The sequence below is a fragment of the Bos grunniens genome, chromosome 3 (genome assembly GCF_055505025.1).
Source record: "Bos grunniens cultivar Pamir isolate PY7600 chromosome 3, Bosgru_T2T1.0, whole genome shotgun sequence".
NCBI lineage: Eukaryota > Metazoa > Chordata > Mammalia > Artiodactyla > Bovidae > Bos > Bos grunniens.
In genome coordinates this window covers 113,193,535-113,203,794 of record NC_141167.1, presented here as the reverse complement: position 1 = coordinate 113,203,794, position 10,260 = coordinate 113,193,535, and the positions used below count along the sequence as shown (strand labels likewise).

General features: G+C 46.4%; 1 pseudogene; it reads right to left on the bottom strand.

The window, feature by feature from the left end:
* Positions 1–2,612: 2,612 nt before the first annotated feature.
* Positions 2,613–7,697, bottom strand: LOC147376877 (large ribosomal subunit protein uL13 pseudogene; annotated as a pseudogene).
* Positions 7,698–10,260: the final 2,563 nt, after the last annotated feature.

The following is a 10,260-nucleotide window of genomic DNA, read 5'->3' as shown; positions in this document are numbered from 1 at the left end:
TATTTGCAACATCTCTGTTTTGGGGAGGATTCTCACAATACCAAGGAATTCACTGACAGCTAGTAGGGTGTCCTACAACTCAACTCCATTCTGACCCAGTCTACCAGGAGACAGCGTCAGATCCCCATGTGAAGGGCTCAGTCCTACCAGTCTGCCCCTGAATCCCCTACTCCAGACACCGGTTGCAAGTCCAGATTGTCACCGGTGCTTTGACTGACTGGCTGTAGATGGGAGGTTCCAGTGAATCCCTCCTTGGGTTCAATTAAATGGCTAGAGTGGCTCAGAGAACTCAATGAAAGAGTTTATCTACTAGATGATGAGTTTATTAGAAAAGGGTGTAACTCAGGAACAGCCAGATGGAAGAGACAGCTGGAGCCAGTACAGGTGAAGAGCCCAGAGCTTCCTTGCCCTCTCTGAGTGCAGCGTTTTTCCCTAGTCTCCACATATTCACCAACCCTGAAGCTCTCTAAACCATATCCTTTTGGGGTTTTACACAGACAGGTTTGATTAAATCATTGACTAGGGAAATTGATTCAACCTTCCAACCCTCTTCTCTTCAGGAGAGTCAGGGTGAATGGGCTTGAAAGTTTCAACCCTCTCATTTCAAGGCAGATTCTAACTTCACTAACATGACTGAAGATCTCTGAGGCAGAGTCTGAAAGTAGCCCATTCCAACTGAACTAGAATTGTTGGTTTTTGCAGAAACAGAAGCAGTGGGTTCCGAATGATATTATCTGCGAAGTTCAAATAAGTCCAGCTGGTACCTAGTGCCCAAGCAAGATTCACCCAAGTGTCAAGATAAATTTCTTTTGGATAAATTGATCCTCCAAATTCTGTCCACAGAATCACACCAGAGCTTGTAGCTGGATGTCCCCAGTCTGTAATGCATTGTAAAGTTATCCCTTGTCAGCTTGGATTTGGCACTGTCCCAGGTCATGGGCTGGAATCCAAAAGCCAGACCTCACAGTCAAAGACAGTTGAATCATGGATTGCAGGTTCATCAAAATTCTGGTCAACATCACAAACACACTCTCTTGTAAGAAGACTTGATTTTACCATTTTTCTTTACCATGTTAGTGTGAGAAGGTAGTACCAAACTCAGATTCAAGCTTCGACGAATCTGGTTCTCATTTGTAATTGAATTCTGCATTGTTCTGTGATTGATCATACGGTGTGTGTCTTTGGTCTGCAAGCTGCCAGGATCATGACCCATGTATTAGATGATTTGAGTGCTGAGCATGCCTTGTCAGTGCGTCATTTTGCTTTCACATCGTGACAACACCAAACCAAATCCTTCATTGAGAATATCTCTGGCAGATTTGCCAAGGTCAGCGTATGTAGATGAATGCACATTGCTCACACACAGAGTTCTGTGTATAGGTCTGATGGCAAGACTGTGAGAAGAGGTGGTCCGGTGTCTCCTCGGTGAGTTCTGCAGCCACAGCTGAGGCCATGGGGTTTGCTCTGGGTTGAGCAGCAGCTATCCTGGATGGAAGGTGAAGTGAAAGCCATGTGGTTGTTCTTGGCTAAACCTGATTTGCATAGTAGTTGGTCAACGATGGTTAATGCACAGTTGACCCTAGAACAATGTGTGGGTTGTGGTCACCAATCCTCCAAACAGTCTAAAATCCACATATAACTTATGGCTGATCATTTGTACCCATAGTTTCTTCATATCTGCAGTTCCTCTGGGTCTGTGTTCCACATCTGCAGATTCAACAAGTCATGAATTGTGTGCTGTGCTGTGCTTAGTATCTCAGTCATGTCTGACTCTTTGTGACCCCATGGACTGTAGCCCGTCAGGCACCTCTGTCCATGGGAATTCTCCATGCAAGAATACTGGAGTGGGTAGCCTATCCCTTCTCCAGGGGATCTTCATGAATTGTGTAGTACTATATGATTTAATATTGAAAAAAGCCAACATATAAGTGGACGAGCACAGTTCAAACCAGCTTTGCTCATGGGTCAGCTGTGTTTGCTTTTTTCCAGTATCTTCTCTTTTTTTCTCCTCCCTAATAAATCTTTCCCCCTTACTAGCTCATTCCAGATTTCCGTCCTTCTCCTTTGTGCCTTCTTTCTTACTCCTTTTTGTTACCTTTTGCCTTATTTCTCTCTCTTTATGTCAGATTGCTACAAATCCCAGCTTGAATCTGCTAGATGTGTAAAGCCAATCTACTGATGCAGGATTGTGGTGAAGGAAAGTGCAGCATTTACTGCAGACTCTAAGCAAGGAGTTTGGGTAGCTAATGCTCAAATCCTAGACCATGAACTCCCAACTGGCTTTCAGAAAAAAGTGTTTAAAGGCAGGATAGGTAAGAGGGTTGCTGTATGCAAGATCAACAGGTGGACACTCTTCTGATTGGTTGTTGGTGGGGTAATTGGGACTCAACATCATCAACCTTCTCCAACTGATCTGGAGTCCACCTACTTGTGGTCAGCCCCCAGTTACCTTCTTCCATATGTTGTGGGTTTCATTATCTGCAAATCATCTTGAAGGATATGGCTCAGAAGAGATTTGTCATCTGGAAGGAATATGTTTGGAGTCCTGGCAAACTTCTGTTTCTTTTCTCTTGAAAACTCAACAGTCAGTTTTACGGGTCTCAGGCTAGGAATCACTGGGTCTTGAGGACCTCTGTGAATTTGTCAGTTTTCTTCTCTATGTTCTTTTCAGTTTGCTTCTGTAGCCTCATGAGCTGCTCCCCCCTCCCTCTCTCCACTAATGGATGTTGCTCTTCTTTCTCTTCTCCTCCAGGGTGGCTGCTACTGCCTCATACTTCCAATCAGCCTCGTGAGCTAGGTGCCCTAGGCAGGAAAACTTGAACATAGGTGTCAGATGCACATGGATGTCAAGATGTCACCTTGAGGATGGCAGGCATCACTGTCCACTTTTTCATGTCATAGGGTGGTGGGATCCCATCAAGTACCTTGAGGTGGTCCAGAGTGGCCTGGCCTTGCCCGGTCTTGGGGGTACCATGTCTCACACTGTCAGCCAGAAGATGCAGTTGAGGGTTTGGATTTGGGAGAGGTTGGTGTTCATCTGCTTGCGGAGGAAGGCCAGGCACTTCAACTTGTTTCTGTAGAAACTGCCAGGAAATATTGATTCCCCAGCAGTGCAGAAATACCACCTTCTGGCCCAGAAGCACCTTCTTGGCCAGGGTGGCTGCCAGGTAGGCCAGGAGATGGCCTCAGCTATCAAACACCAGGACCTGCCCTTCTGCCGTCTTTGGCAGTTGTGTGGGAAAGAAACTTTTGTTACTTAAACAGGATACTGCGTCTATAGCTGTTTACTTTTGTAATTCATTAAACTGTCTATTTATGCTTCCAATCCTTTTCTGTAAGTGTATTAATTTTTTATAATAAAGTATTTTTTTAAACAATAAATCCTAAATAGTTCACAGGGAGAAGCTGGACTGGATGCAAGTTTGGAATGGGGCAGCTTTAAGTCACACTATTCTCTCTCCACACAGACACAGACTGACAATTTTTTTTCCTAAAGTAGATTTTGAATTATGCTGTTGTGGACTGGTGATTGGTGATGAATCTAAATTTACAAAAAACAATACTCTCTCATAATCAAATATTTATTTACTCTTTTACATTGACTGAGGTTCACAACAAACTGTGGACAATTCTTCAAGAGATGGGAATACCAGACCACCTGACCTGCCTCTTGAGAAATCTGTATGCAGGTCAGGAAGCAACAGTTAGAACTGTACATAGAACAACAGACTGGTTCCAAATAGGGAAAGGAGTCCATCAAGGCTGTATATTGTCACCCTGCTTATTTAACTTATATGAAGAATACGCCATGAGAAATGCTGGACTGGATGAAGCACAAGCTAGAATCAAGATTGCCAGGGAAATATCAATAATATGCAGATAACACCACATTTAGGGCAGAAAGCAAAGAAGAACTGAAGAGCCTCTTGATGAAAGTGAAAGAGAGTGAAAAAGTTGGCTTAAAACTCAACATTCAGAAAACCAAAATCATGGCATCTGGTCCCATCACTACATGGCAGATAAATGCAGAAACAATGGAAACAACGAGGGACTTTATTTTTGGGCTCCAAAATCACTGCAGATGGTGACTGCAGCCATGGAATTAAAAGTCGCTTGCTCCTTGGAAGAAAAGTTATGAAAAACCTAGACAGTATATTAAAAAGTAGAGACATTACTTTGCTGACAAAGGTCCATCTAGTCGTAGCTATGGTTTTTCCAGTAGTCATGTATGGATGTGAGAGTTGGACTATAAAGAAAGCTGAGAGCTGAAGAAGTGATGCTTTTGAAGTGTGGTGTTGGAGAAGACTCTTGAGAGTCCCTTGGACTGCAAGGAGATCCAACCAGTCCATCCTAAAGGAAATCAATCCTGAATATTCATTGGAAGGACTGATGCTGAAGCTGAAACTCCAATACTTTGGCCACCTGATGCAAAGAACTGACTCATTGGAAAAGACCTTGATGCTGGGAAAGATTGAAGGCGGGAGGAGAAGGGGATGACAGAGGATGAGATGGTTGGACGGCATCACTGACACAATGCACATGAGTTTGAGTGAACTCCAGGAGTTGGTGATGGACATGGAGGCCTGGCGTGCTGCAGTTCATGAGGTCAAAAAGAGTTGGACATGACTGAGTGACTGAACTGAACTGGGCATTCCTCCACCCTGTAAACATTTCCAGCATGTTCCCCACACAGTCCAGCCACAAACCCTTCCACGTCTCCCCAGCTGAGCCTGTCCTGTACTGGAAGATCCGTTGGCTGCAATCCCCACCTCCTAGCATCTCCCTCGCTTTCCCCAGCTCCTCTTCACGGCCAGTGCTTTAATGTTCCTTGCTGCTTCTACAGTTTCCTTCCTAGCTTCTCTCCCTGATTCCTAACTTCTGGTGCACGGGAAGTTCAGAGATGAGAGAAATTGATCTACAGGGCACAAGGGCACAAAATGGGGAAGAGAAAAGTGGAGAGGGCAAGTGCCAGGCGTTCTCATAATCCCACTGACCAGCGGCAGTGGGTCGCTCTTCCTTTCAGGTATGTGAGAAATGTGACGCTAAAGCCCATCCTGACAGCCTGTTTCCAGCACCACTTCTGATGCTTTTTATCTTAGCCTGTGTCCTCCACACATGGAAACCTGAGGCAAAGATGAAAGTGCCAACACACGAGTTGCTATATGCCAATTCAGAAAGATAAGGACCAGGAAAAAAAGAACGCAATGAAGAAAAGCCTCAGGAACTCTGTGATGTATGATCACTCTGCCTGTCTTTCTCTCTTTCTTTGGCAAATTAGAATTCTTTTTATACATATATGCTAAAATACCCACGTGGTTCTGCTGTGTTATTTGCCCTAAAAAGGCGGGGTGAGGCAGAGTGAAGAATCCCAGTGCATCTGAGGGGGGCTTTCCACAAAGTAGAGAATGGTAACCCTGTCCCCAGGCTACTGTCCCTCTTGCTGTTCCCAGTCCCCAATTCCTGCAGCAGGAAACCCCTGTGGTCTGGCCCTGGCACTGGGAGAGTAGAAGGTACCTGAAGGGCCGGGTGAGTGAATGAGGACGTATGACCTTTGAAACAAAAACACTGCAGTGCGGCTCTCTGTGGCTCGGGCAGCTGACTGGGCCTCCTGCTCTGTGGCACAGGTTGGTGGGTGTGGGATGGCCACTCCTCCAGGAGCAAGGAAGGCTCTGTCTCAACAGAATAGTTTCTCAAAATTGCTTCTGGTACAAAATGAATGTACCGGAGATGTGAGGTGTGGAGCTGCAGAGGCCAGGCCAGCCACCCTCCCCAGACCTCAGGTCATGGCGGCACAGGTGAGGCGGGTGGGGGTGCTGCTGCTCTGGGAGGACTCGCAGGCGCATCTAGAAGGAAGCACAGTGAGTTTGTGAGTTTGTGTGTGCATTTAGAGAGAGGGAATACATGATAAAGCAAACGGGGTGAAATACAAAAAAATATAATTCACATTCTTACTAACCCTCCTCCACCCTGTAAGCATTTCCTGTGAATATTTATTTTTCAAAACAAAGATGAATTTAGGTAGAAACTATACGGATTTTTTAAAGTAATATTGTTATTTTGGCAATGTTCTGTAAATTTTCAATTATTTCTAACCCAAAAGTAAATAAAAGAAATACATGACAGTGTGGCATGCCACAATTGGGGGTTGGAGAAAGTCCAGTAGTAGGACAGTGAAGCATCCATCAGCCTTGCCTGGGGTGGGGGTGTCAGGGCAGGCTTCATGGAGAAGTTTCGGGAGAGACTGGAAGGATGACGACCTGACAGAGGTGTGTGAGGCCCTGGGGCACCTGACTCAGGTGGGAGCAGGACAGGCTGCAGGGGAGAACCGTGAGGTCCCGTCCATCCTGAGAGTCTGTTAGGAAGGGAGCACTGTGTGTGCTCTGATCCCGCAGGGCTCGCCCTCCTCATGGTGAGTGTCACCTTTGTGCCCAGGAGTGCTGCCTCCTGCCCCTCCAGACAGTCACTCATTCCTTCTCATTGCCAGGGCCGAGCCTCAGGAACCTTCAAGGGAAGACAGCTCGACGGTGGGGTCTGTGGCCCGATGTGGGCTGGGATGGGCAGGGCCCACACTTTGCTCTCCCCAAAGGCTCAGCATTTCACCCACCTCAGACTCTCTGCAGAGGCGGTACTCTAAGTCTCCACCTGGCAGGGAACTCTCTGCTCCTGTCATCTGCGAGGATGGAAGGAGGGAGCTCTCTGTGAAGTGACGAATCTGTTCTGAGTCTGAGACAAGATCCGGGTGTGTGAGGAACCACAATTCCAGCTCCCTGGTCTTAGTCTCAGGGATGAAGAGATTCAGAGAAAGAAATGCATGGCCCCTTAAGGCTTCGTAGGGTTGGATGGCGTGGGGGCTATTTCAGGAGGTTCCAGAATGCCTAGAAAGCCATCACTTTCTGTTGAGTTTTCCTTACTAGGAAGTTGACGGAACAAGATGAGGGCAAGAGAATGAATGGAATCACCGTTTGCATGTCCTTGAGAGGACACGGCCCAGATTCTGCCTCCTGCTGTTCCTCTCTGTGGCCACCAGAGGTCCCAGTGCAGGTAAGTCACTCAGGAGCTGCTGCTTCTTCAGCTCACGCAGGTGTGCACCCAGGTAGAGCAGAGGGAGCAGAGCTGGGTAGGAGGCTGATGTTCTGGCCCAGAGAGGGAGTCGTGCAGATGCAGAGAAGTCACATTTTGCAGCTGACAGAACTGTGGTCTGCGTGCTGATTGCCTGGCCTCTCTGGATCTGATCTGAAGCTAATGCATGTCTTGGGGCCCCACTCTATGCCTCTGGGTGGCTGAGGGAGCTCAGGGAGCTCAGGGGAGCTATGGAGAAGACAGCGCTTCCTTCCAGTTGCTCCTGCTCCTATTGCCTTGGCCTCGGGGTTCCCAGAAGGAGCTGGTGAGGGTTGTGGCAACAAGCAACCTTGTCTAGTTTTCCATCCTCTCAAGTCCAAAGGTCACAGTAGAAGTAATGATACTTTTTATTTTTAATTAGCTGGGCAGAAGAATGCAAGTGTCAAGCATGTACTAGATCATGGTCAGCTAGTCTTACCCGAGAGCATCCTGACCTTTGTGGCTTCACAGTCCAGTGATGAACTGGTAAAGTGGGCAGGGACTGGGAGGTGATGGCCTGGAAGGCTGGTGTGAGCAGCTTCAGACTGTTAGAGAATTATACTTGCATCCTTTAGCAGCATCCCGTTCTCCTGAGACATTTTGCAAGAGCAGAACCTGTGCCCCTTTCCAATCTTTCCTGCCTCGAAGCAGCAAGGAAACCTAAGAAAGTTGTGGTGAAGCAGGTAGTAAGTAATAAACCAATCCAGGATCCTCTCATTGTACGCACTTTTAAGCTGAACAGATCCCCGTAATGGAGATAAAGAACAGTGCGCCCATCTCTTCTGTTTATCCTGGTGACTCTTGAGCAGTGATGAGTGTAAGATTTTCCCCTTTTTCTAAGCTAAAGAATTAGCCACTCACAGTTTCATAGATGCTGGCAGAAAACAGGAATCTCCTGGCAGTGTGGCAAGGAAATTCATTATTCATAGCAGTTGCCAGAGTATCAGAATTTTCTTGTGCTGGTTTTCTGAGCCTCAATCCCAACAGGAGAATGGCAAGAGGGCCAGGAGGCAGCTGCACAGGAAGTTTGTTTGCCAAGCAGGCTGACAAATTTGGCTTGTCAAGAAACAGCAAGAGTTTTTCCTACCAGAGAATTTATTCTCTGAAGGATTGGGTCCAGGAGAGGAACTCTGCACTTAGAGAATCTGAATCTCATATAATGTGCAGTGACCACGAGAGAGCAGCCAATGCCCTTGTGCTGGAATGAAAGTCACGGGCTGCAACAATGAGCAAGTGAGTTGTTGGACAACACAGACAACAACCTGTCTGTGTGTGTGCATGAGTGGGCACCCACCCCATGGAGTACGATGCTATGCTTCTCTGTGGCTTGTAGTTTTACTCTTTTGCTGATATTTTGTGAACATAATTTTTAAAGTGTTACTATCACTTTTTAATTGAAATTCGATTGACATTTAACATTATATTAATTTCAAGTATATGCCATAATAATTCTATATTTTTATACACTGCATATGATCGGTATAATAAGTCTAGTCCACGCCCACAAGCATATGTAGTTACAATTTTTTTTCTTGTGATGAGAAATTATCTATTCTCTCACAACTTGTCAATGTACAATATAGTGTTAGTTACCATTCTGTACAATACATCCCCAGGACCTATTTCATAATTGAAAGTTTTTCTCTTTTGACCGCTGGACATAATTTCCTGTACTGAAGTCTAGTTTGTTTGTATTCTCATGTATGATTAGTACTTTTATATTGTTTAAGAAGTATTTCCATATGTTGAGGTCATGAAGTTATTCTCCAATATTCATATTAACTTGTAGAAGCTTTACATTTTTGTTGTTTTTCTAGTCTTGTAGAAGAGGGCACCATAGTTGTGGTGACTGGACACTGTCTTTGAGGGTCATGTCTTGGCTGAGGGGGAGGAGAAAGAGGGAGTCAGAGCTCTAAGAATAATAAAGTTCACTTAGCACATTTTCCTCCCACACCTGTCACTCTGAGAAACATGACCCTGAAGTCAAGGACATCTTCACTTCCCCCTGCAATTATTAGTTTGTCCACGTATCAGTCAAGAGGCAGCAGCTGCGGCCTTGTGGAAGGGCCTCTCGCTTATATTCAGAGGATAATACAGACGTGGGCTTTGGAAGGTAGGGTGTTTTCCCCCACTCTGGCTTCCATAGAGCCCTATCCCGTGCATCCGTGCCCATTTGCATGTGCCGTGAGCTGTGTGTGTGTGCTCAGTCATGTCCAGCTCTCTGCAACCCCATGGACTGTAGCCAGACAGGCTCCTCTGTCCTTGGAATTTTTCAGGCGGAAGTACCGGGGTGGGTTGCCATTTCCTACTACAGTGGATCTTCCCGACCCAGGGATCCCACTCCTGTCTCTGGCATCTCCTGCATTGGTAGGCAGATTCTTTACCACTGGGACACCTGGAAAGCCCCATTTGCATGTACCCCTGCAAAAACTGATCTTTCAAAATGCATGACAGGTACTTACAAAGCAACAGATACTAGACATGCATAGCTGACAGAGTCTTTAAGGAAATCAGATGAAGCGGGACAGAGATATAAATGCATGATGGCAATCTTCATGAGGTATCACCTGTGGCAGCAACACAAACAAGGGGCCCTGGTTTATGAAGATGAGCCATCATCCAGATAGTGAGGTGTGGACAGAGCCCTGAGGAAAAGCATTTATGGGGAAAGGTAGGCTAGCAGGCCTGAGGGTTAATATGAGGGAAGTTGGAAAGGAATTCAGAGAAGTACATGGTTTCAGAGTCTACTGGAGGAGTGGGTTTTATGGACGGGGGAACAAAGCAAAGTAGGAACAGACTAAAGATTCCAGGAACAGACTAAAGATTCTGATTCGAAGATTCAGAGCTTGTTGGTGTCCACAGCCAACCCCTCACTGTGTCTTCTCCCTGCCCCTCAGCACTGCCTCGGTGGAGGAGGATACTTCTCGGATAGCAGTCCCTTGCAGTGTGGGGATTTCTCCTCCTTTGACTGGAACGGATACGGAGCTCACCAGGGTTACAGCTCCAGCCGGGAGATCACTGAGGCAGCTGTGCTCCTGTTCTACCACCGAGAGCTGTGTGGTGTGAGACGCGGAACCCAGCTCCTAAGCCCAGATACTCAGAGATGGAAAAATGGAATGCTAACAAGGAAGGGAAGGGAATAAATTACATCACTTTGTGGTT